This window comes from Saimiri boliviensis, chromosome X (assembly GCF_048565385.1).
Source record: "Saimiri boliviensis isolate mSaiBol1 chromosome X, mSaiBol1.pri, whole genome shotgun sequence".
NCBI lineage: Eukaryota > Metazoa > Chordata > Mammalia > Primates > Cebidae > Saimiri > Saimiri boliviensis.
The window spans coordinates 23,409,691-23,437,275 of record NC_133470.1 but is presented as its reverse complement, the minus strand read 5'-3'; the positions used below and the strand labels follow the sequence as shown (position 1 = coordinate 23,437,275).

General features: G+C 35.3%; 1 non-coding gene and 1 pseudogene across 1 annotated transcript; one reads left to right on the top strand and one right to left on the bottom strand.

Annotated features, from left to right (window-relative positions):
* The window catches only part of LOC101032375 (formin-2-like), a 130,088-nt pseudogene extending 129,047 nt beyond the window's left edge, over window positions 1–1,041 (bottom strand).
* Window positions 1,042–21,601: 20,560 nt separating this feature from the next.
* LOC120366717 (U1 spliceosomal RNA) lies at window positions 21,602–21,765 on the top strand. The gene has a single exon (XR_005581291.1). It is a non-coding gene; the product is annotated as a U1 spliceosomal RNA (small nuclear RNA).
* The last annotated feature ends 5,820 nt before the right edge of the window (window positions 21,766–27,585 follow it).

Here is a 27,585-nt window from a genome sequence, read left to right as displayed (position 1 = left end):
GTGAGTACCAGGATAGAGAAAGTGAAGCCACAATGATATCACAGAAAGAAAGCTAGGCATCTTCATTCAGGTGAAAGAAAGAATAAAAGAAGAGAAAACTAATCTAGGTAAAACAATTTCACAATGATGATTTCCTGTAGAGGAAATATTAATAGCTGGGTACATTGATGATTGAAAGCTAAATTGCTAGGAAATTGTGATAGGGAATTATTTACCAAATAAAAATATATTATTTACCAAAATAAAAAGTTTGAGTTGCAGTTCTAATTTTCTATCATTAATAGCAGTATTAATTTTATTTAAACATATATTTAATTAGTGGCCATTATATATAAGGCACTGGGCCAAACATTGGGAATATATGGGAGATAGTATAGATCTTTTTTCAGCCTCCATAAAGCCTATATTATTATTTATGAAAAAATTTTAAGTTACAATAGTTTCTCTTTATTCCGTAACTACTATGCTGCTATGGATTGCATCATTACTTATAACAAGTTAGAGTCTTGTGATATTTAATCTTAGGTGTCAACTTGATTGGATCCAAGGATGTCTAGATGGCTGATAAAGTGTTGTTTCAGGGTGTTTCTGTGAGGATGTTGTCAAAGGAGATTGACATTTCAGTCAGTGGGCTGGGAGATGAAATCCCACCCTGAAGGTGGGCAGACACCATCCAATTGTCTGCCAGTGCAGCTAGAACAAAACAGGCAGAAGAAGGTGGGATACCCTTGCTTGCTGAGTCTTCTGGTTTCTTTCTTTTTCCCCGGTGCTGGATGCCTCTTTCTGCTCCTCCTGCCCTTGGACATCAGAATCCAGGTTCTTTGGCTTCTGGACTTGGGACTTGCACCAGTGGCTTGCCAGGGGCTCTTGGGCCTTTGGCCACAGACTAAAGGCTGAACTGTCACCTTCATTGGTTTTGAGGCTTTCTGTCTTGGACTGAGCCACTGCTGGCTTCTCTCTTCCCCAGCTTACAGATGGCCTGTTGTGGGACTTTGCCTTGTAATGATGTAAACCAGTTGTCCCTAATAAACTCTCTTTCATGTCTACATATATTCTATTAGTTGTGCCCCTCTAGAGAACCCTGACTAATACATGAGATTTGGGTGGGGACACAGATCCAAACCATATCAAGGCCTAAAGAAGGAAGGTAAATATAAGAATAAAGCACATGTTTGGGATTGTTTTGGGGATTCATGTTCTGAGGATCTTCCTGTTTCTAGTTTTATTGCATTTGCAAGGAAACTACAAGACAGAGAAGGTCAATGCTGTCCCTAAGGCCAGACTGCTAAGGGTAAGTGACTCCAAATGCCCTGCTATTTCCATTGCACTACATTACCTTCAGCAGTTTTCAAATAAATCTTACTATGCATACATTAGGATTTGAAAGCATTCACCAGTTAAGGTTATAATAGATTTTAAAGCTGAAGGGAACTTTAATAAGCATCTGATCTCTCATTTTCTTCTCATATCCGAGGTCCAATAATGTTAATGAATTGTTCTAGGGTTGGGCAATGGAGTACTTTGACTTTCAAGTAAGAAACCTTTTCCCCACACTTTACAATTCATTCAAATCCAGTTATTTCAGCCCCTAGACCTAAAGATACACTAGTAAGCAAAGCAGACATATACTTTGTCTTCATGAAGCTTAGAGTCCAGTTGGAGAGAACAAGATCATTCTTGGAGTAAAACAATGTTATACTTTTCTATGAAACCTACTGTCTGACATGTTACACTCGAATTAGAGTAAGACAACCTTTAAGATGTTGCCATAAATATTGTCCTCTGAAACCTACTAATTGCCAGTGACCCTAAGTAATGTCTTTTTCTGGTGAGGTCACCTGTGTGTTATCTTTCCACAGAATCCGTGTGAAATGACAGTCTTTGTTCCAGTCCGATCTCTTCTCCTTCCAACTGCCAACCACTCCCCACCCCGCCAGTTTTATATTCAAATGTTATTTTAAAAAGTACTTGGTTTTAGTTGCTTTTGTGGTATTAAACTGTCTGTCTCTCTACATATGAAATAGAAAACATGCATTGATTTTCAATTGTTCTCCATATAATACATGTAACACTGGCCAAGTATGGACTTTGGATTCAGATTGTAATAAAACTTAAGCCTTTTCAGCATTGCTATATTTTTACTAAAGATGAATAAAAGCTTATAAAGTGATTTAAGTGTTAAGGTCAAGAAAAATGTTTTCGATTTAAATTACTTAAACATCTGTCAGAAGATAAGTATTAGGGAGAGGAAAAAAGACAGAGCTAATTGGTGTTTTGCGATTTTCTTTTATAAGTATTCTTGAGGAAGTAATTTTAGGACTGTAGGGAACTAGAGAACCAACTTATTTCACCTATTTTCTCCATTCATTGCTACACCCAAGAGTCTAAGAGGCTCGAGATCAGAAATATCACAACTGACATACTGAAAAGCTCAGTGGTCTATGGATAACATAGGTTGAGAGTTAGAATTTGCTGTAGAAAGTGTGATATGCTGAGAAATTGTTGGAAATACACAGTTAAAAATTTCCATCTCAAGGCATCAAATATTACATAACTTGAGTATCCCTCATACTAGATGCTTGGGACCAGAAGACTTCTGTATTTCATATTATTCTTTGGATTTTAAAATATTTGCATATACGTAATGAGATGTCTTGGGGGTGGGATGCAAGCCTAAGTATGAAATTTATTCATGTTTCATATATACCTTATATGCAGTCTGCAGATAATTTTATACCATATTTTCAATAATAGTTGTGCATGAAACAAAGTTTATGTATATTGAACAATCAGAAAGCAAAGGTGTCACAATCTTAGCAACTCATGTGGACAATCTGTGATTGTTTGGCATCACCAGTATATCTGACTCTAAATTTACATGCTACTGATAAGCAATTATTTTCTTATGCTTATTTACAAATAAGTATGTAACAGTAAAAAATGTGAAATGCCATTGATACAGTGAAAAAAGTATATGTTTAAGACAACTAAGCAGCACAGTATCATCATCAGAATACCTGCATCATCTTCTAGACAAGAGTAACAACAAACAATGGCATGGGTGCCTTCAGTAACCACCTACAATGCTGTGTTTTGAGGAAAAGGAAATTGTACAATGTATTTATTTTAGGTGAGAAGAAATATTTGAAGCAGTTCAGGAACCAGGAAGTGGGTCCTCTAGGGATGAGGAGGCATTCTGCTGAATGGTTTTTTAAAGATGTTTCCTCTGGCATTATCTGCCTCATTAACAATGGTTTTTGTCTTAGAAGTCTCTTTGATTTTATAAACTGACTATGCCTTATTCTGTTATAAATGCACGATACTCTACTTTAGTCCTTCAATAAACATATTGCACATTTTCACCATGTTGTATATAGGCACTTTTCTGCAGTATTAACAATGTCATCTTTATCATTACTATTATCATGATCACCTTATTTAGAACAATTTTGGCTTTTTCACCATCAGTCAATCAATGAACAACTGGAGCCTCATTATCAATGTCAAATACTTCTTCAATATCTAATCTCATTCTTTCAGTTTACAGAAAGACTCTGAAGGTATGGTTTTTGCATATGTAGGGAGGTCAGACATCATCCTTTTTCTCACTTGACGCGTGAAATCCTTCAAAGTCACCACCTTGTTCATTATTAACATTGAACATAATCCCAGGCCAGAGGTTGTGCCAGGCATGTACAACTGTGTCTTTAGTCATGGTCTTCTAAGCAATGCAACAAAATACATGGCATTCTTCATGCTAAACTCCTTTTGAAAACCTTCCGATCTAAGGATTCCCTGTTCACATGGCTGAATTAATGAAATTACATTTGTGGGAAACTGCATGACATACATTACTTTTGTTGAGAATTTCAGCTGGAGGATGAGCATAAGAGTTGTGAAATGAAATCATATTTTTGTAGTTATTGTCCAGTTCATCCTTCTTGCAGTGAGTATGAGCCACTGGTACAATATGTTTGTGAAACCAATCAGAAAAGATGTTCCTGTTGATCCATGCCCTTTTGCTAGCATAATAATGCACTGGTAAACAAAATTCATTCCTTGAAAACCTCAAGGATGCAAGAGTTTGCCTATCACAGCAAGTTTACACTTACGTGTATATTCTGCTGTATCAGCACATCCCAGCACAGTTTAGTTCATCCTTGGAACCCTTAATGTCTATAGGAGCTGGCTTATCAGCTGTAGCCAGTGTCTTTCTGGAATAATAACACCAAAACAGTGATGTTTCATCAATATTATAGATTTGCTCTGGTGTCAGATTTTCATCAGCAATTACCTTGGCAAACTCATCAATGAATTTCTCCACTGCTTCATAATCAGCAGATGGCTTATACACACAAATCTTTTAAAATGTTATGCTATGTCTTTTAAATTTCTACAACCAGCGTGTTAGATATTCACTGTTCCCTTCAATTTTAAGTTCCTTGTGAAAGATCTTTGTTGCAATATCAGCACACCATTAAATGGCATGTGTTCACTTCAACACTGATGGATCAACTCTTTGAATACACAATCAAGGTCTTCATTTTTAGCTTTATGCAGTGTTTTTCTATATTTCATTAACTTCTGTTTATCACTATCAGAACAGAACTTCAACAGTTTATCTTTCTGTTTCTTTGAGTCATATATGGTGACCATTTTATCACAATAGTCTTCTGTAAGACATTTCACACTTACATTGCTGTCCAATTTCTTCAATAGCTTGACTCTCTATGACATAGATAAACAGAAACGCTGCTTCTTTTACCTATTACTATTACTCATAGGGTTATCTGCAGACCTCTTGACACTTCTAGCAATATCTTTACACCAGTACAACAATATCTACACAAAAAACAGAGAATATGACAAATAACACAATGAATAATGCATGAAGGTCTTGGGTCTGTGTGCAGAATCATGGGGAACCTGCTATTGGCACATCTACCTGCACATTTGCCATTTTATTGCCCTGCGTAGTCATACTTGAATCAGGGAATCTGATGTGCATGGCAAAGTTCTATTTCTGCAGGGCCTAGGAGGCATTATTTCCCCTTGAGGACACTGAGTAAACTGTGTATTATGTTGTGCCTTTGCTTGGACTGAGATCTGTTACATGAGGTCAAGTATGGCATTTTCCACTTACAGCGTCAAGACAGTGCTCAAAAAGTTTTGGATTTTGGAGCACTATGGATTTTTATTTTTCAAATTTAGATGCTCAACCACTATATACACTTCCATGTAAATAATTAATGTTGAGGTAGCAAAGGGGTTGCTGCTGGTGGATAGCTATGCCATGAAAATAGCAGGGAAGATGCAAAAGTTTTAAATTTGCTGCAACAAAACTAAGTAGACTGAAAAATCTCTAAATTTTTGTGACAATTCAAATAAGATGTAATCTTTACTTCTTGCTAAACAAGATTGTGTTCAGAGTCAGGTTTTCTACTGCCTGGGCGATGTATAAGTGACCAAGTAGCTGAACGAGATAAGATATTTAACATTTCCAAATGGCATATTACTTGTGTTCTTTTATATTCTATGGCTTTGTTTCTTTTTAGATGCAAAGAGAGTCATCATTGTTTTAGATATTGGGAAAGTTCCAAATTTGGTTTATGTATTTTCTGTTAGTATGGAAAAAACATACACTTAGCTATCAAATTTGATCCTGCCACATATATATCCCTCACTTATAAACAAGAAAGGATGCTTATGTTATTTATAATATTAATATAAACATATGGATTATTTTTTCCAAATGTGTTATTTCCATGAGGTTATCACCATAGCTCTTTAAAAATGTTAACTTGATACAGGTTTAGGTTGCTTTGTTTACAACTTTCACAAAGTATTTCTCTGATGACCTGTATAACGTATGAATTAGTTATATTTGTGCTGTTTTTCCTCTATAAGGGATGTCCTTAGAAACTGGAAAACAAAGTTATTCCTTTTCATAATTGGAAATCTGGTCATAAATATTGTTGTACATACGAGGACCATCATACTTCTGAAACATCAGGATTATGAGGAGACTTTGCTGTCACTTTAATATATATTACCCTTTGCTATGGTCAACTTACCACAATGTTAAATCTATAGCACTGAGCACAGTAAACCGTAGTAACTTAATAAGTATTTCCTAGAAGAATGAATCCATTGCCACTTTATTTAATCAATTTAATATAATTTTATCAATACAGGGTGAAAATATGATACTGGACAAAATATATGAAACAACTGTTTTGAGACATTGGCAACAGAAAATATAGATTCAATAAAAACTTTTATTAATAGAATAATATAGTTTTTACAAATCTACACATTTATTTATAAGGCCTGTATGATAAAAATTACCATAGATAAACATCCTCACATTTGGCTTCAAAGTAAATATTGACAGGAGATTTTAAAACTTCCAAAGCCCAGGCCACATCCCAGATCAACTAAATCAGGAAATTTGAGGTAGGGTCTAGGCATCTGTGCCTTTTAAAGTTCCCCAGGGGTTTCCACTGTTGCAGATGTAGTTGAGATTCATGATCTTAGAGAGTACCACAAAACTTTGCTTTGGCCTATATAAAATTTATAACAAAAATTTTCCTTTTGCTTCTATCCTATAGCACTTACTTTTAAGCCTTCTGTTTCTATAAATGTCAAATTGCGTGGACAATATTTTTATTTAGTCCATCTCTACTCCAGTAGACTGAAAGTTCCTGAAGGGCAGGACTAGTTTCTCATTTATCTGTGTGTCTCCACTGTTTACCATCATAAATATCTTTCCTGGGAGATAATGAACTAATGAACTGATTTTAAAATGGAATGAAAGATAACCAAGTTTCTGCGTCCAGCCATGGTGGAGTGACTGGTAATGAAATAGACCTCTTAACATAAAAAAATATATAAGATTTGGCAAAATATATAGAACTTCTGCTTACAGACATTGGATAATAGGCAAGGCAGGACTGATAGAACTGAGAAAAGGCAAACCAACAAAGTGATAGGGTTTTTCCAGATTGTAGCATATAGCTGGAGCCCAGAGCATAAAGATCCTTTGCCGAGCTGAGGAGACAGAGATCGTTCTTAAGGGCTACTGAAGTAACTGGAATATGTGGAGCAAGGTATCAGATAGTAAGCCCTTGCAAAGAGAATGAACTCTAAAATTCTCAATAGAAGTCTGCTTAAATTTTTGACTGAATACAAAGATGTACCTTTGCAAGGACAGAATTTTCTACTTCATGAAAAGAAGATGAAAATTGTGACATACAACTAGACAAAAATTAATCAATACAAAAAGATGCAGAAATATTATTAACAGAAAGAGGCACTTAAAAGCTAATTACATTTAATAATTTAATAATTTTATTTTTTTATTATACTTTAAGTTCTGGGGTACACGCACAGATTGTGCAGGATTGCTCCAAAGGTATACACATGCCGTGGTGCTTTGCTGCATCCATCACCTCATGATCTACATTAGGTATTTCTCCAATTGTTATCCCTTCTCAATCCCCCCATCCCCTGCTATTCCTCCCCAGGCCTCCCCACCTGCCAACAGACCCCAGTGTGTGATGTTCCCCTCCCTATGTCCATGTGTTCTCATTGTTCAACACCCACTTATGAGTGATAGCATGTGGCGTTTGGTTTTCTGTTCTTGTGTCAGTTTGCTGAGAATGATGGTTTCCAGATTCATCCATGTTCCTGCAAAGGACATGAACTCATTCTTTTTTATGGCTGCACCGTATTCTATGGTGTATATGTGCCACGATTACTTTATCAAGTCTATCCTTGATGAGCATTTGGGTTGGTTCCAAGTCTTTGCTATTGTAAACAGTGCCACAATGAACATACATGTGCATGTGCCTTTATAATAGAACAATTTACAATCATTTCTGGATATAGCCAGTAATGGGATTGCTGGGCCAAATGGTATTTCTATTTCTAAATTCTTGAGAAATTTCCACACTGTCTTTCACAATGGTTGAACTAATTTACACTCTCACCAGCAGTGTAAAAGCATTCCTATTTCTCCACACCCTCTCCAGCATCTGCTGTCTCCAGATTTTTTAATGATCGCCATTCTAACTGGCATGAGATGGTGTCTCAATGTGGTTTTGATTTGCATTTCTCTAATGACCAGTGATGATGAGCATTTTTTCATGTTTGTTGGCCACATAAATGTCTTCTTTTGAAAAATATCTATTCATATCCTTCACCCACTTTTTGATGGGGTTGTTTGTATTTTTCTCGTAAATTTGCTTTAGTTCTTTGTAGATTCTGGATATTAGCCCTTTGTCAGATGGGTAGATTGCAATAATGTTTTCCCATTCTGTTGGTTGCCGGTTCAATCTAATGATTGTTTCTTTTGCTGTGCAGAAGCTCTGGAGTTTAATTAGATCCCATTTGTCTATTTTGGCTTTTGTTGCCATTGCTTTTGGTGTTTTAGTCATGAAGTCCTTGCTTATGCCTATGTCCTGAATGGTATTGCCTATATTTTCTTCCAGGGTTTTTATGGTGTTAGGTCTTGTGCTTAAATCGTTAATCCATCTGGAGTTAATTTTTGTATAAGGTGTCAGGAATGGGTCCAGTTTCAGCTTTCTGCATATGGTTAGCCAGTTTTCCCAACACCATTTATTAAACAGGGAATCCTTTCCCCATTGCTTGTTTTTGTCAGATTTGTCAAAGATCAGATGGTTGTAGGTGTGTGGCATTGCTTCTGAGGCCTCTGTTCTGTTCCATTGGTCTATTTCTCTGTTTTGGTACCAGTACCATGCTGTTTTGATTACTGTAGCCTTATAGCATAGTTTGAAGTCAGGTAGCGTGATGCCTCCAGCTTTGTTCTTTTTGCTTAGCATTGTCTTGGCTGTGCGGGCTCTTTTTTGGTTCCACATGAAGTTTAAGGTGGTTTTTTCCAGTTCTGTGAAGGTCATTGGTAGCTTGTTAGGGATAGCATTTAATTTATAAATTACTTTGCTTAGTATGGCCATATTCACAATATCGATTCTTTCTAACCATGAGCGTGGAATGTTTTTCCATCTGTTTGTGTCCTCTCTTATTTCCTTGAGCAGTGATTTGTAGTTCTCCTTGAAGAAGTCCTTCACGTCCTTTGTTAGTTTTATTCCCAGGTATTTTATACTCTTAGTAGCAATTGTGAATAGGAGTTCACTCAAGATTTGGTTCTCTTTGTCTGTTGTTGGTGTATAGGAATGCTTGTGATTTTTGCACATTAATTTTGTATCCTGAGAATTTGCTGAAGTTGCTTATTGTCTTAAGGAGATTTTGGGCTGAGATGATGGGGTCTTGTAAATATGCAATCATGTTGTCTGCAAATAGAGACAATTTGACTTCCTCTTTTCCTAATTGAATACCCTTTATTTCTTGTTCTTGCCTGATTGCCCTGGCTAGAACTTCTAATACTATGTTGTCTAGGAATGGTGAGAGAGGGCACCTTTGTCTAGTACCAGTTTTCAAAGGGAATGCTTTCAGTTTTTGCCCATTCAGTATGATATTGGCTGTGGGCTTGTTGTAGATAGCTTTCATTATTTTGAGATACGTACCATCGATACCTAGTTCATTGAGAGTTTTTAGCATAAAGTGCTGTTGAATCTTTTTGAAGGCCTTCTCTGCATCTATTGAGATAATTATGTGGTTCTTTCTTTGGTTCTGTTCATGTGAAAGATTACATTTATAGATTTGTGTATGTTGAACCAGCCTTGCATCCCTGGGATGAAGCTTACTTGATTGTGATAGATAAGCTTTTTGAAATGCTGTTGCATTCACTTTGCCAGTATTTTATTGAAGATTTTTTCATCGATGTTCATCATGGATATTGGCCTGAAATTTTCTTTTTAAGTTGTTTCTCTGCCAGGTTTTGGTATCAGGATGATGTTGGTCTCATAAAATGAGTTAAGGAAGATTCCCTCTTTTTGTATGTTTTGTTTGGAATAGTTTCAGAAGGAATGGTACCAGCTCCTCTTTCTATGTCTGGTAGAATTCAGCTGTGAACCCATCTGGATCTGGACTTATTTTTGTTGGTAGGCTATTAATTGCTGCCTCTACTTCAGACCTTGTTATTAGTCTATTAAAGAATTCAGCATCTTCCTGGTTTAGTCTTAGGAAGGTGTAAGTGTCCAGGAATTTATCCATTTCTTCTAGGTTTACTGGTTTATTTGCATAGAGTTGTTTGTAGTAATCTCTGTTGGTAGTTTCTATTTCTGTGTAATCATTGGTGATATCCCCCTTTTTATTGCATCTATTTGATCCTCCTCTGTTTTCTTTTTTATTAGTCTGGCTAGTATTCTATCTATTTTGTTGATCTTTTCAAAAAACCACCTCCTTGATTTATTGATTTTTTGATTTATGATTTGTGTTTCTATCTCCTTCAGTTCTGCTCTGATCTTAGTATTTCTTGTCTTCTGCTAGCTTTTGTATGCTTGATCTTGCTCCTGTAGTTCTTTTAATTTTGATGACAGAGTGTCAATTTTAGATCTTTCTTCCCTTCTCATGTGGGCATTTAGTGCTATAAATTTCCCTCTAGGCACTGCTTTAAATGTGTCCCATAGATTGTGATACATTGTATCTTTGTTTTCATCAGTTTTGAAGAACATCTTTATTTCTGCCTTCATTTCATTATTTATCCAGTAGTCATTCAGAAGCAGGATGTTCAGTTTCCATGTAGTTGTGTGGTTTTGCATGAGTTTCTTAATCCTGAGTTCTAATTTGATTGCACTGTGGTCTGAGAGACTGGATGTTATGATTTCCATTCTTTTGCATTTGCCGAGGAGTGATTTACTTCCAATTATGTGGTCAACTTTAGAGTTTAAGTGTGATGTTGTGCTGAGAAGAATGTGTATTCTATTGATTTGGGATGGAAGTTCTGTAGATGTCTATTAGGTCCACTTGGTCAAGATCTGAGTTCAGGTCCTGGATATCCTTGTTAATTTTCTGTCTCATTGATCTGTCTAATATTGACAGTGGAGTCTTAAAATCTCCCACTATTATTGTGTGGGAGTCTAAGTCTCTTTGTAGGTTGTTAAGAACTTGCTTTATGTTGCTGAGTGCTCCTGTATTGGGTGCATATATATATATATATATATATATATATATATATATATATATATTTAGGATAGTTAGCTCTTCTTGTTGCATTGATCTCTTTACCATTGTGTAATGCCCTTCTTTGTCTCTTTTGATCTTTGTTTAAAGTCCATTTTATCAGAGATTATGATTTCAACTCCTTTTTTTTTTCTCTTTGTTTGCTTGGTTAATATTCCTCCATCCCTTCATTGTGAGTCTATGTGTGTCTTTGCACATGAGATGGGTCTCCTGAATACTGCACACTGATGGGTCTTGACTTTTTATCCAGTTTGCCAGTCTGTGCCTTTTGATTAGGGCATTTAGCCCATTTACATTTAAGGTTAATATGGTTATGTGAGAATTTGATCCTGCCATTTTGATATTAGCTAGTTGTTTTGCCTGTCACTTGAAGCAGTTTCTTCATTGTGTCAATGGTCTTTACCATTTCGTAAAGTTGCTGGTACTGGTTGTTCCTTTCCATGTTTAGTGCTTCCTTCAGGAGCTCTTGTAAGGCAGGCCTGGTGATGACAAAATCTCTCAGCAACTGCTTGTTCATGAAGGATTTTATTTCGCTTTCACTTATGAAGCTTATTAGTTGGATGTGAAATTCTGGTTTGAAAGTTCTTTTCTTTATGGATGTTGAATATTGGCCCCCAATCTCTTCTGGCTTGCAAGGTTTCTGCCAAGAGATCCACTGTGAGTCTGATGGGCTTCCCTTTGTGGGTAACCTGACCTTTCTCTCTGGCTGCCCTTAGCATTTTTTCCTTCATTTCAAACCTGGTGAACCTGACGACTATGTATGTGCCTTAGGATTGCTCTTCTTGAGGAATATCTCTGTGGTGTTCTTTATATTTCCTGGATTTGAATGTTGGCCTGCCTTGCTAGGTTGGGGAAGTTCTCCTGGATAATATCCTGAACAGTGTTTTCCAGCTTAGATTCATTCTCTCTGTCACATTCAGGTGCACTGATCCAACGTAGATTAGGTCTTTTCACATAATCCCATATTTCTTGGAGGCTTTGTTCATTTCTTTTCACTCCTTTTTCTCTAATCTTGCCTTCTTATTTTATTTCATTGACTTGATCTTCAGTGTCTGATATCCTTCTGCTTGATCAATTTGACTATTAAAACTTGTGTATGCTTTGTGAAGTTCTCATGTGGTGTTTTTCAGCTCCATCAAGTCATTTATGTTCTTCTCTAAGCTGGTTATTTTGCTTAGCATTTCATCTAACCTTTTTTCAAGGTTCTTAGTTTCTTTGCATTGGATTAGAACATGTTCCTTTAGCTCAGAGTAGTTTTTTATTGCCTACCTTCTGAAGCCTGCTTCTGTCAATTCATCAAATTCATTCTCCATCCAGTTTTGTTCCCCTGCTGGTGAGGAGTTGTGATCCCTTGGAGGAAGAGAGGTGTTCTGATTTTTGATGCTTTCATCCTTTCTGTGCTGGTTTCTTCCCATCTTTGTGGATTTATCTACCTTTGGTCTTTGAAGTTGGTGACTTTCAGATGGGGTCTCTGAGTGGATGTCCTTTTTGTTGATATTGAGGCTATTTCTTTCTGTTTTTTAGTTTTCCTTCTAACAGTCAGACCCCTGTGCTGTAGAATGGTTGGAGGTCCACTCCATACCCTGCTTGCCTGGGAATCACCTGTGGGGGCTGCAGAACAGCAAGGATTGCTACCTGTTCCTCCCTCTGGTAGCTTTGCCCCAGAAGGGTACCCACCAGATGTCAGCCAGAGTTCTCCTGTATGAGGTGTCTCTCAGGATAAACAGGGGTCAAGGGAGCCAATTGAGGAGGCAGTCTGTCCCTTATCAGAGCTCAAGTGCTGTGCTGGGAGCTCTGTTGCTCCCTTCAGAGTTGTTGGGCAGGAATGGTTAAGTCTGATGCAGCAGAACTCACAACTACTCCTTTTTCCAGGTGTCCTGTCCCAGGAAGGTGTGATTTTAATTATAAGTCCCTGACAGGCTGCTGCCTTTTTTCAGAGACACCCTGCCCAGCAAGGAGGGAGTCTAGTCACAGTCTGCCTGCAGTGGCATTACTGAGCTGCCTTGGGCTCCCCCCAGCTGCTGTATAAACTTCTTTGTGCTTTTGTTTATATGTGCCTTGATAATGCAGATGCCCTTTCCCACACAGAGCTCAACAGTCCAGGTCCAGGATTGAGCTCTAAATGTGCTGGCTGCGAAAATCACAAGTGAGTGAGATTCAGTTTTCTGGTCTCCATGGGGCTGGGACCCACAGAGCCAAATCACCTGGCTCCCAGTCTTCAGCCCCCTTTCTCTCAGGGGTATGGGTGACTCTGTCTCACAGGCATTCCAGATGCCAATGAAAACAGCTGCTCAGATTCTTGCTGGGAACTCGGGGTGCCAACTGAATTGGCAGCCCCGATTTTCCCTAAAAACAGGCAGCAGGCAGGAATCTCCTGGTCTGTGGGCTGCAAAGTTGGCAGGAGAAGCGTAGCATCCAAACTGGAGCTCCAGAGTGGCCAGAGACATCTCCAATGGCCTTTGTTGGGTGGGAGGGACGGCCCTCTAGACAGTTGCACTTCCCAGGTAAGGCAGTGCCCCACCCTGCCTCAGTTTGCCCTCCTTGGGCTACGCCCACTGTCCAACCAGTCCCATTGAGATGAACCTGGTACCTCGGTTGAAATGTGGAGATCACTTGCCTTCTGTGTCCCTCTCACTGAGAACTGCACTCCAGAGCTGTTCCTATTATGTCATCTTGGTGGAAGTTCCCTGAATTCATAGAAGTGTCTCTTTGTCCTGCTGTCAGGGAAAGATGGTTGCTTGCTATGTGGCATCTTCACGTCCCCTTCACCCAGTCTGAGAGCCCCAGTCAGCCTTGACATTTCTAGGTCAGATCCAAACACTCCCTTTTCTGTATAAATTACTCAGTCTGAGGTATTTTGTTACAGCAGCAGAAAATGGACTAAGCCATAGCTTTTAATGCTTACATTAGAAGACATTTGTAAAATAAATTATCTAGCAAATATTTAAGAAAGTAGTAATGTGAATTCTGTAAGAATCCTTCCAAAAAACATAGAAGGAAACACTATTCAACTAATTTTATGTTGCTGCCATGTCCCTGATACCAAAATTAGATGAGAACATTATGAGCAGACAATAATACTTAGATAAGTATACCTAACAAATAAACATGAATATATATACCAAACTATTAGCATAAATAATTTTGAAATTTATAGTTACTATTAAATGAAAAAGCTTTATCCCAGAAAGCAAAGTTTGTCGTTCAAAAATTAAGCGATGCAATTTACCATGTTAACCTTAAAATGTATTCAAACAATCATGGTTATCACACTAATTTCAGTAAAGCTTTTGGCAAAATGTAAAAATCACATATTATAAAATGTCTCAGCTGTCTAATAACAAAATTGAACATCTTCAACCTGATGAAAGGCATCTGTGGAAAAGGGAAAGCCAACATATTTAATGGTGAAATACAGATAAGCTGCGACTCTAAAATTTGGGACAAGGCAAGTATATTACCATTTATATTCACCATTGCACTGGAGGTCCTGGCAAGTTCAATAAGTTAAGGAAAACAAATAAAAATGTATAAAGATTGCAGATGAAGAAGCAGAAAAAATAAAAGAGGGTCTATTCGCATAATAAATAGTCACATATTAACAAAATCCAAAGGAATTTCAGTCTATCTATCATCTATCTATCTATCTATCTATCTATCTATCTATCTATCTATATCACTTTATATATAATACCTATGTATCTCTGTATCTATGTATGTATGTATCTATGTGTCTATGTATCTATCATCTACATTAGAACAAATAAGTGAATTTAGTGAAGTCACAGAATACAAGGTCAATAAACAAAACTTTGCAAAACTGGAAAATGAAAGTTAAAATATTGCCATTTACAATTGTGTCAAAAATAAAATATTTAGATCTAAATTTAACAATTTATGTCTAAGGTTACTACACTGACATAAAACAGTGTTGAAATAAATTTTGAACTATCTTTAGGAATTTAAAAAATACATTGAGTCATACTGAGTTTGTGGAATGAAAGACTCATTTTTTTTTTCTTTCCAACTTTTGTTTTAGCTTCAGGCGGTATATGTGCAGGTTTTTAACATGGGTAAATTACGTGTTGCTGGGGTTTGGTGTACAAGTTAATTCTTCACCCAGGTAGTGAGTGTAGTACCCAACAGATAGTTTTTCAGTCCTCACCCTCCACCCTCAAATAGGCCCATTGTATGTTGTTTCCTTCTTTGTGTCTATGTGTACTTAGTATTTAGATCCTCATTGTAAGTGAGAACATGTGGCATTTGGTTTTCTGTTCCTGCATTAATTCACTTAGGATAATGGCCTCCAGCTGCATCCATGTTGCTGAAAATGACGTAATTTGATTCTTTTCATGGCTGGGTAGTTTTCCATGGCATTTATGTACCACACTTTCTTTATTCAGTCACTGTTGATCAATATCTAGGTTAATTCCATGTCTTTGCTATTGTAAATAGAGCTATGATTAAAATATGATTTCATGTGTCATTATGGTAGAATAATTCACATTCCTTTGGGTATATACACATCAATAAGATTGCTGGGTCAAATGGTAGTTCTGTTTTACATTCTTTGAGAAATCTCCAAACTGATATCCACAGAGGTTGAACTAATTTACATTCACACCAGCAGCGTATAAGCATTCCATTTTCTCTGCAACCTCAGCAACATCTGGGTTTTTCTTTTTTCTTTTTAATAATAGCCATTCTGACTGGTGTGAGATGGTATATCATTGTGGTTTTGATTTGTGATTCTCTAATGATTAGTGATATTGGGTATTATTTTATATGCTTCTTAGTCACTAGCATGTCTTCTTTTTGTGTCCTTTGCTCATTTTTTAATATTTTTTTTTCTTTAAGTTTTTTTACAGATTCTGCATATTAGACCTTTGTTGGATGCATAGTTTGCAAATGGTTTCTTCCATTCTACAGGTTCTCTATTTACTCTGTTGATTGTGTATTTGGCTGAACAGAAACTCTCCAGTTTGATTAGGTCCCATTTGTCAATTTTTCTTTTTGTTGCAATTGCTTTTGGAGTCTTCTACATGAAATCTTTTCTGGGGCCTATATCCTGAATGATATTTCCTAGGTTTTCTTCCACAAATTTTATAGTTTTTTGTTTTACATTTATGTCTTTAATCCATCTTGAGGTAATTTTGGTATATGGTCGAAAGAAGGAGTCCAGTTTCAATCTTCAGCATATGGCTAGCCAGCTATCCCAGCACTATTAATTCAACAGAAAGAGTTTTCCCCATTGCTTGTTATTGTTGACTTTGTTGAAGATCAGATGGTTTTAGGTGTGTGGCTTTGTTTCTGCATTCTTTAGCTTGTTCTATTGGCCTATGCATAATTCAGTATTTTTAAAGATATGAGTTGTTTCTAAATGGCCCTATAGTTTAAATCCACTCTCAATAAAAATTCTAGCATGCTTTTTTAAAAATAGAAAATAACATGTTGATTCTAAAATTTATATGAAAATGCAAAGTATCTATATTCATCAAAATATTTTTGAAAAAACTAAGCAGAAGGACTTACTCTAAAACTTACTATAAAGGCATAGCAGTCAAAAACAGTATGGTATTGGCATAAAGAAATAGATCAATGAAACCAAAAAAATACCATGGAAATGAAGCCACATTTGCACAGTAAATTGAGTTTTGACAAATGTCCCAAAAGTAATGTAATGAGGAAATAATTTTTTCAACAAATGATATGACTGTATAAAAGTATAGATTATTGTGAAAATATCTATCAAACATCACAAGCATAAACTAATGCAAGATGCATCACATACCTACATGTAATATTTTAAAATGTGTAGCATTTCTATAAGAAAACCAAAGAACATATTAATAAACCTCAGATAGTCAAATATTTCTTATATGGAACCTAGGAATCACTAAAAAATAGATAACTAATTAATTACTTTTACAAAATTTAAAAGTTATGTTTGTCAAAAGATAATATTTAGAATATAGATAGGCAGGCTAGAGACTAGGAGATAATATTCACAATACATATGTGTGACAAAAGACGTGTTTGCAGAATTTATAAAAATGATGCCTACAATTATAAAATGTCAAACAGCCCAGAAAAAATGGGCAATAGACTTGAGCAGGGGCTTCATACAGAAAAAATATATTAAAGACCATAACTCATATCACAATATGCTCAGAACCTTTAGACATCAGGAAAATATAAATTGCCACAAGACCCACTGCATATAGATTACAATGGCTACATTAGATAAAACTGACAAAATCAGGTTTTGGAAAAGATGTAAATCAACCAAAACTTACATACATTGTTGAAAGGAATGTAAAATGATAGGGTAAAACTGTGACGAAGTATATTAGTTTGCTGGGGTTACTGAAATAAACACCATAAATTGGGTGGCTAACACCAAGCACTTTACTTTCTCACAGTTCTGGAAACTAGAAGTTCAAGACCAAGGTATTGACAGTGTTGATTTCATATGAGGCCTTTCTCCTTGGCCTTTAGATAGCAGTCTTCTAACTCTTTCTCCACTTAGTCTTTCCCTTGTGCATTGTCGGTGTGTTAATTCCTTCTTTTTATGAGTATTCTAGTCATGTCAGATTAGGGACCACATATTTGACCTTATTTCAGTTAGTTACCTTTTTAAATGCCCTTTCTCCAAATACGGTCACATTCGCAGGTACTGAGTCTTAGAATTCACTATATGAATATTGGGAGTATACAGTTCAGCCCAAAACACCAAGCAATTTTACTTCTAGCAATTTCCACAAGAGAAATGAACCCAAACTGGAAATCAATGAAATACTACTCAACTATAAAAATAACAATCACAGATTTAGGCATATGTTCAAAATCATAAAAATGTATACAGTAAATAGATGTAACTTTAATATTAATTATACCTCAAATAAGTTAAAAATAGAGAGATCGCAAAGTGATAAACTCAACAACAAAAATGAATCTAGATGTGAAATAACATACATTCGTCTGCATCCTCTATAGAATTCATGTAAACCATACCTTTAGAAATGGTCTCTTGCATGAAGTATTGAGGGATTTTAAAGGAAATCTTCCATCTTATAATAATCAATTCTTCCTCTAAACACTACACAGACATAAATGTGCTTCTCCAAATGTTTCTACCTCATATATTTGTTAATCATAGAAATGGTTAATATATGAATATTTATGTAGGACAACTTAGTTAAATGTTTACCCAGAGTAAAAGCAAAATTAGATTTGTAAGTAAATGCTTATAGACAATGGTTGTATTATTATTATATTAATGACATAACCATCCTGTCACTCTTGGCTTTGAACCAATTTTTTAGTCTGAAAGACACATGCTGAGAAGTGTGTGGTGTATTTGTTTTATTGTATAAACCACAATTCTACTTTTGTAGTGTCATCTGAAATGACTTTCATAGGTTGAAAATTGCCAGCAAAATGTTGGTTGGGTCATTTTGCAAAGAGATAATGAAGTTTTTATATAAAAACATGAAATGCCTATATATTTCATGAAGAAAACCCCTTAAGAAGTTAAGTTAGTCAAAATTAAATAAGTTAATCTCCAAGACTATTAGATTTTGGTTTTGATGTTCTTTATTATGTTTTGGGACTTGGATATAGCATATCTTTATGTTGAAAATACTACTTGGACCATTTTCTTTAAAAGTAAAAATTTCCAAAGGTGTCAAAATTTATTTTCTTATTGAAGAAAATATTTATACAGTTATTTGAGCTTAATGACATTTGTGTGTTTCATGTGCCACTTAAGATACTCTATCAATAAGGTTGTTATATGTCCTTCAGGTGGTTGGCTGGACACATCAAACAAAGGTAAGGTAGCCAATTTCTGGTTGCACAACAAGAGTTATTTTAACATCTGGGGATTTGCATGTATAAGCTGGCACACACGTGTGTGTTTTTGTGTTTAGCAGGGAAACCTATACCAAAAAGCAGTTAAGAGTAGAAAGTTATAAATCCTTCTGCCCTCAAAAAGTCACAAAAGTTAAGATAAAAAATCCATTTCAGTACAGTCTTCTTAACCCTTTGCTTTCTTTATTATAAGTAAAGATACAACTATTAAACCTTATAGATACTCTTAAGGTATGTTTTCATAACATATTAATAAAATATTTAGATTTCATCCAAGCAAAGAATAGGTCATTTGTTGTATACCAGTTAAATATCTTGAGAATATTTCTTAGTCATTACTTTTTCTTGCTTTTGGTATGTTATAGATCAGTAAATGACAACTTAATCATATTTATTATTAGGAGCCAATTGAAGAAAATATATTCTAGAGAATAGATACTTTATAAATTAGAACATTCAGTGAAACAAATTACAATGTGTAAGTTTATCAGAGTATCATAGAAAAAGAAATAAACTTAATTATCATACCTCTTGTATTGCTCCACACCCCTTCTTCTATTAAAATTGTAAGTAACCAAGTTTTCTCCTCTCACCTCATTGAATCTTTGCGACCGTTCACTGACTTTTCTCCTTAATTCTGAGCTTTTAGTATTACATTATCAGACATATAATTACCATCTGTTTTATATAATCATCCATTGACCCCAAGATCACTTATTATTTGAAGGTGTTACATCTTTGCTCTTGTCAAATTTCTTAGTTTCAATGTCTACATAGATAATACCCCAAATTCTGGCCTTTTTGTCCATTAGCTTTCTTTCCTACAGAAATTTCTGCCACCTGCATCAGCCACTCCTTCCCATGGTTATCCTCTAAAACTTGTTACCAGTAGCAGTTAAGCATTTAACTCTTCAACCACCACATACTATCTTTCCCATTTACGTACTTCTTGTAGAATCCTGACTCCAACATATCTTACTCTGCATCTGTTTCTATAATCCACAAATCCTACCACCTTTCTCTGATCTTAACTTCTCTCCCCAATTTAAGAATCCATGGTCAGTCATTAAATCTCTTGCTTGTTTATACCCTCAATTCACTTTTCCCTTTTACATTCACTTCCTTCTACTCCTTTAGCAAAACCACAATTTTGGTTAAATCTAGTTCTACCCCTATTTTGCCTTTCAATTTGAGTAGCTAAACATAACTGAAAAAAAAAATACACTAACATGGTGACTGGTCAGGTGGACTCTTAATTTTTCCCAGTAATCATACTATTTACTCCTAGTCTGTTTATTCTCACTTTCATAACAACTGTTTCATACCTTTCCTGTGTCCAACATTTCACTCCTCCCCTCCATTCTTTTTCTCCATTTATAGTCTTTTCAAGAAATTACACTGAGAAATTAAAGCCTAGCTTGAAGAATATCCACAAGCACACTCCATGACATCTACTCACTTACACTTTCCCAGCTACCTTCAACTTTCCTTCCTATTATTATGAATATGATTTCCATGTGCACAAGATAGGGCAACTTGTATACCTGCATAGTATTCCTCATATGTTACTTACTCAATGCCATTGTCCCAGAAATTCCTGTCTCCTACATCATCATTTTCCCTCCCTACTGATTTCTTATATTGATTCCACAAATATGCTGATATTTATGCCAGGTTAAAAAATTTATTTTGATGCAACTACTTTCTCCACATGCCACATCATTTTTCTCTCTCCATTTATGTATCACAGTTCTTGAAAGTTCTGTGCATATATTATCTCCATTGTTTTTCTTCCTAATGGCTCTTAAACCTACTCCAGTCAGAGTTTTTAACCACTATTTCTCCAAAATCACTTTCATCAGATCATAAATGATCTACACATTGCTCCATATGGTGGTCAGCTTCTCCATGCTTATGCTCATCTTTCTTAGTATATAAGAAGCATTTGACCATGTTCATGCTTTCCTCCTGGAAACATTTAAAAACAACTTCATTATATGGAACCACATTTACACTCACTATCTGTGTAATCTGTCATTTTGCTAGTTCCTTCTCATATTCTCAACTTCTAAAGCAGGACTGTTGTCAACCATATTTGTCAGAACTTTTCTCTTTCTAGCCTTCAACCTTGGTGTCAGAAAACTTTAAAAGTATTATCTGAGTCAACAATTTTACAATTTATAAGTCCAAATTGGACTTCTTTGAACTACATACTCTCATCCAAATGCTTACTCAACATCTCCACTTGGATTGTTAAGAGACATTTTGCACTTAACATGAATAAATCTCAGCTATTTATTTTGCCTTCTAAACCTGCTCATCAGTCTTCCTCATGCCTCATAATGGCAACTCCATCCTTCTAGTTATTTAAGTTAAAAATCTTGGAGTCAGTTTGGACTCCTTTCTTTTCCTTTTATCATTCACACAATCTGTGAGCAAACTCTTTATATGATCTAACTGTAAATGTATACAGAATCTCATCAATTTTCTTTCACTGCTAAGTCCAAAGCACTAGCATTTCACACCGGGATCACTGCAATAGTCTTCTTACTATCCTACGGCTAACCTTGCCTCACTCTAGTCTATTCTTGACTCAGCATCTAGAGTGACCTTGAAAAATCAGATCAGACTTGCCTGGCAGGGGAGACATCATGATCACGAAGGTGGTTTTCCCAGGGCGAGGCTTATCCATTGCACTCCAGATGTGCTGACCCCTGCGATTTCCCCAAATGTGGGAAACTCGACTGCATAATTTGTGATAGTGGGGGACTGCATTCACGCTTTCCCCTGGTTAAAAAAAGAAAAGAAAAAAGAAAAATCAGATCATGTCACTTCTCTGTTCAAAACCCTGCAGCACCTTCTACCAGAGTAGTAGTAATAGTTATTCTACTGCAACACCTTCTACCATAGTAGAAGCTAAAGCCCTTACAATGGTCAAATGTCAGACATTTTTCCCTCTTCAGCTTTCTGCTCATCTGTTATCACTACCTTAGTCACTCTTCTCCAGACATGTACCTCTTCTCCTTGTTATTTCTCAAACTCTGTAAACACTATCTCACCTCAGGACCTTTGCATCTGTTGCCTCTTCCTGTATTGATTTTCTTCAGATACACACATGCCTCATTCCCTCACCTACTTTTCATTTTATTTCAATATGACTCTCTAAATAAGACCTTTCTTCCCACCCCTTTTAAAACCATCAAATCTTTCTTGATACTCATTCTTCTTTCTTGGTTTATGTTTCTTTAAAAAAACTTACCACCATTTAACAACAGATGATGCTTTACTTATTTATTTTCTATATTGTCTCTTTTCTCACAATAGATTGAAGTTCTGTGAGAATAGGAAATCGATAGATACTAAAGTCCTTATGTTTCTTTTCATTATTGCTATTAGCATAATATCTATCACATTGTGTCACAAAGTATGTTCTAAATAAATATTATTTAAATGAATGTGGTTCAATCCCTGTATTTGAAGCAGTAATTTACTTAGGCTCTTTATTTTGTAACAGTCTCTTTACATTGATTTACTTTTCATTGACTCTTGATATGAAAACACAGTGGAATCAATTTAATTTATTGTGTCATTTTTATACATTAATATAATAAATTTTATCGTACACTTCAGATGAAGTAAAAATAAGAGTCATTGGTTTACAGGAAAAAGCAATAACTACTTCAATACTACAACAGATGTATCAATTTTACACCTTTAATTTAACCAAATTAATTCTAAAATATGATTATAAACTGACAGTGAGTCAGTGAAATCACTGTACCCAATTTTGTAAACTTCAAGCAATCCAAGTTTAAACTATAAATATTGAAAGCAATGTCTTACCTTAAGCAGCACAGACTGAACTGCTGTGTTAATCACATTCATACTCAGCCCAGCAAATAGATGAAACAAAAATAAGAATAGTGCATATTATTCATGATCACTCAACAAGGAAAATTAAACCATGCTTTAAACTGTAAATAAACATCTAAGACATGTTTGTTTGCTTTTTCAACCATTGACATTCAGATTTTAATTCAGACAAACTTAAAACTGAACAATATTTTTGCCATTCATGTAATAGAACAATAAATATAAAAGGGGGGCATATATGTGCACAGGTATATTCATAAATAAATGTAAATACTATACATTTTTAAATGTTGTTTAGAGTTGTCCAACTAATTCAAGACTATTCTAAGGAGAGGAATCAATATTGGATTAGTAATCAGAATGCCTACATTGTGTTTTTTAACTCTAGCACTGTTTGAACTTAACCTATTACAACTAGAGCATGGAGTAAAATATCTTAGGTCTCCAGTCTTTTTATCTGTAAATATTAAACCAGGTGGTATCCTGACTCTCATCTAAATGTTGTATAAGTGATATTTTTGACACATTCACAAATTTTTCATCTCTGCAATAAAATTGCACACTTTCCAAGTAATTATTTATTTTATCTCAATGAAAAATCTAACAAACTAGAAGTTTCCAATGTTTCATGAGAAAAAAAGTACTTTCCTTATTTTCCCCAGAATTTCACTTCACCTAGTTAATTCCTGCTCATCTTATAGTTCTTAATTGCCACTTCCTAGTGGAAGCTTTCCCTGATCTCATTTTATATTATTATTCTATATCAGCGCTGTCCAAGAGAACTTGCTTCAGTGATAGAAATGTTCCATATTTTATAATCCAATATGGTAGCCAATAGTCACATATAGAAAACAATAAATTCTTCAATACTACAACATATGGGAGTATAAATTTTACACATGTAGCTATTGAGGATTTGAAATGTGGCTAGTGCAACTGAAGAATTAAAATTTTAACTTCATTCAATTTTACTAAATTCAAATTTATCCATTCTTATATAATTTGCTTATATAATATAAATTTGATAAATCACATTTTTATATATTATATAAATACAATCAATCTAATATAGCTAATAGCTACCATATTGGATAGCACAGTTCTGACCCATAGACATCTCCTTCATTGCATTTGTCATCATTATGACTGTTTATTTCTTTGTGTAATTACTTGACTAATACTGCACTCCATAATTAGATTTTAATTATCACAATTAATTGGAGCTATGTATGTATATTTTTGATTATCTTTGAATCTTCAGGACCTAGTCAAATGTGTGGGGAAAAGTAAGTGCTTAATAAATAAAGGATCATGGTAGGGTTGCTGCATTGTACAAGTTAAGGGGCGACACCAGTATTTTAATCTATGTGAATGACACTTTAAATGGAATTGTTCAATGCCTTGTGACCTATGTAGTGACACAATGAAGTGGCTTTGCACCAGGGTAGAGAAGAGGGGAACTTAAAACCAAAAATGGTCTTTGTGCATCCTCAGCTTTGTCAGAGAATCAGTGACTAACAACGATGCGTTTATTTAAATTTTGTATTTTATGGCTACTTTTAATTACTATAATGCTGAAATATTGCCTATTTTTGTTCTCAGAAACACGCTTTATTCTCTTTCCAGGTTTAAAAACTATTAAATACCATTTTGTCTGCAGTTTGATTTCCTAACTAAGAAACTAAGATTATTCAGAGTTTGGTTGTGAATCACCCATTCATTGACTTATATAGATAAATTGTTTTGTATATTCACAGTCAACAATTCTCAGACATGTTTTGATTTAGGAATTTTCATTAGACATCGACTGAAAAACTCAGGAGATGAGTCAGGGTTTTCATTAACATATTGTATGTAGCAGCCTATCATAAACTGTATTTGGCTTCTCTCCTTTGTGTTTGTACATAGTTTCCATTAGATAAAACTAAATTATTGAAATAGAAAATCCAAAGGAATTTCTATATAGTTAAACAGATATTATTAAAGGATGAGAAGCTGTATTACTTGCACCTTAAATATACATATGTCCACATATGAAATCTAGCATTAGATTTTTTTTCTGTTCTTAATAAAATCTCTTTAATTCAATAATCACATTTGTCATTTAGAATAAAAATTAAGTTACGGAATAGATGCCCTTTTTAGTGACTGTTAATTTCCAAGAGGTAAGAGGTAAGCATCTCTTTTTTTTCCTCTTTAGGCTACTTGTAGGAAATTTACTGGTTCCAACTTTCTCCTTTTTGACCCTTCTCTCTGACTCATTCTACCGTCACCCATCAGCTCTATCAAGAAGAGAAAGTTAATAACAAGGTTCCAAGAATGAGATTAGATTCACACTCAAGCAAGGGAAGGTGAGTTTTGAATTTTGAAAAGAAGACCTTCAAGGGTCATGTAATTACTAGGGTGTTATCAAAAAATTATTACTGCTGTATATTCCTCATTTGGGAGGCAGTTGCCATAATGCCACAGGGCAGTCGAAAGTTATAAATGGTGACATGCAAATGAGTCAGGAAAGCACATACATTGGTGTTCTGCTGCCCCACTTACTAACGGAAAATGCAACATCAGAAAGCATGCCTTTCATGGAGAATGACATATCTAGGACATTGGCTGGGATTTATAGTCAAACATCTTTCTGCTGCTTCATTGGCTTTTACAATTCATTTCAATTTCCACTTATAGAAAAAAATCATGGTGCATAGATTAGCATATATCCCTGTCATGCTTCTTTTGGCTGCTTCTTTTACTTGTGATTAATTTTTAAAATTCAGCTAATTTATTTATGTGATAGTTCATGAGAATCATGACTTAGAAAATAATTTTGCATTCATCAAGACTTGTCTCCATAACAATACTCTTATGTGCTTATGATAAGCAGTTGTTCTGCTCTTTAAATTCTACCTTGATTTAAATGGCTACTCTATTTTCTAAAGAGTCCATTTCTAATTTTTTTTATTGCCTAGAGAAAGGGAAAATAATAAAGTAAGAAATGATATGCTTCAGGGCTACTATATAAAAGGTCTGAGAATTACAAACCATTTAGTGCTTTCTATATTAGAACATTAATTCTTACGAAAAAGTTTTATTCAGTTTTAACCAGCACCTTAGAGATGTCACCTAAATCTTTTGAGATTTTTGAACCCTTAATTCTGACCTAGTTTTTACATTCTTCAGGTGTTAATAAACTACTACTTTCTGCCTGTAAATAGAAAATCAAAACCACTTGGGATAGGTTATCTCTTGTTATCTATTTGACTGGTAGATTTAAACATTTTATTTTGTTTATACTTGGAGTAATGACAATGCCGCAAATTATATGTCCTGAGACCAAAAGATGAAAATGTGAAGGGACTAATTTGTCTTCAGGGGCTTTTTGCAAAGCTCTATGCATGTATAAATATAAAATTATTTAAATAATTTAATGCAATATGATGCCAAATTTCATTAATAGCTATACAGTGCAAGCCACTGACAATGTAAATATTATATTTTGATAGCTACTTTTAATAAATGTAATACTGAAATATTGCCTATTTTCACTCTAAAACACACATCGTTCTCTTGCCAGTTTTAAAACCTACTAAACATCATTTGTCTATAGTTTACAAAGCTTCCAAAATCTTTCATTATAGTCATTAAACATTTCCTCTAGGACCAAACATAAAACCAGAGAGCATTTTCCTATGCCACAGATCAGGTGGAGAGTCTGTGAGTGTCTGTATTTTATCACTCAATACAAGAACCCATTCGTTTTATTTTTTTATTTTTTTTTTATTTATTTATTTTATTTTTTTTGAAAACCCAAATTTTTTTTTATTGCATTTTAGGGTTTCATTCGTTTTATTGCTGTTGTTATTTTGAGACAGGGTCTCACTCGGTCGCCAGGCTGGAGTGCAATGGTGCAATCTTGGCTCACTGCAGCTTCCGCCTCCCGTAAGAACCCATTTGTATTTGTTTCTATATAGTGTTAGGCTTTTACATCACAACAGCAGTGTTTCTTTAATGCAGTGATTGTCAAACTTTAAAATGGAGAGTTTGTTCAAATAGATTGCTCCTTTCCCTCTTCACTGTTTCTGAGCCTGTGAATTGGGGTGGATGCGTTACAGGAAAGGGTCCCCAATGCATACCGCAAGAGATGGTTCTTGGACCTTGTACAAGAAAGAATTCAAGGCAAATCCATAAAGTGAAAGCAAGTTTATTAAGAAAACAAAGGAATAAAGAATGATTATTCCACAGGAAGAACAACCCTGAAGGCTCCTGGTTGGCTACTTGTATGGTTACTTCTTGATTACATGCGGATTATTCATGAGTATTCCAAAAAAGGAATGGGCAACCCCAGATCTGAGAGCCTCTCCCCCTTTTAGACCATTTGGGGTAACATCTTAACATTGCCATAGCATTTGTAAACTGTCATGGGACAGGTAGGAGTGTGTTTTAGCATGCTAATGTATTATAATTAGCGTATAATGAGTAATGAGAATAACCAGAGGTCACGTTCATCACCATCTTGGTTTTGGTGGGCTTTAGCCATCTTCTTTTCTTCTTTACAACCTGTTTTATCAGGAAAGTGTTTGTGACCTGTATCTTATGCTGAGCTCCCAACTCATCCTGTGACTAAGAATGCCTAACTTCTGGGGAATGTAGCCCAGTAGGTCTCAGCCTCGTTTTACCCAGCCCCTATTCAAGATGGAGTCAATCTGGTCCAAACACCCCTGATAGATGGCCCTGGGAATCTGC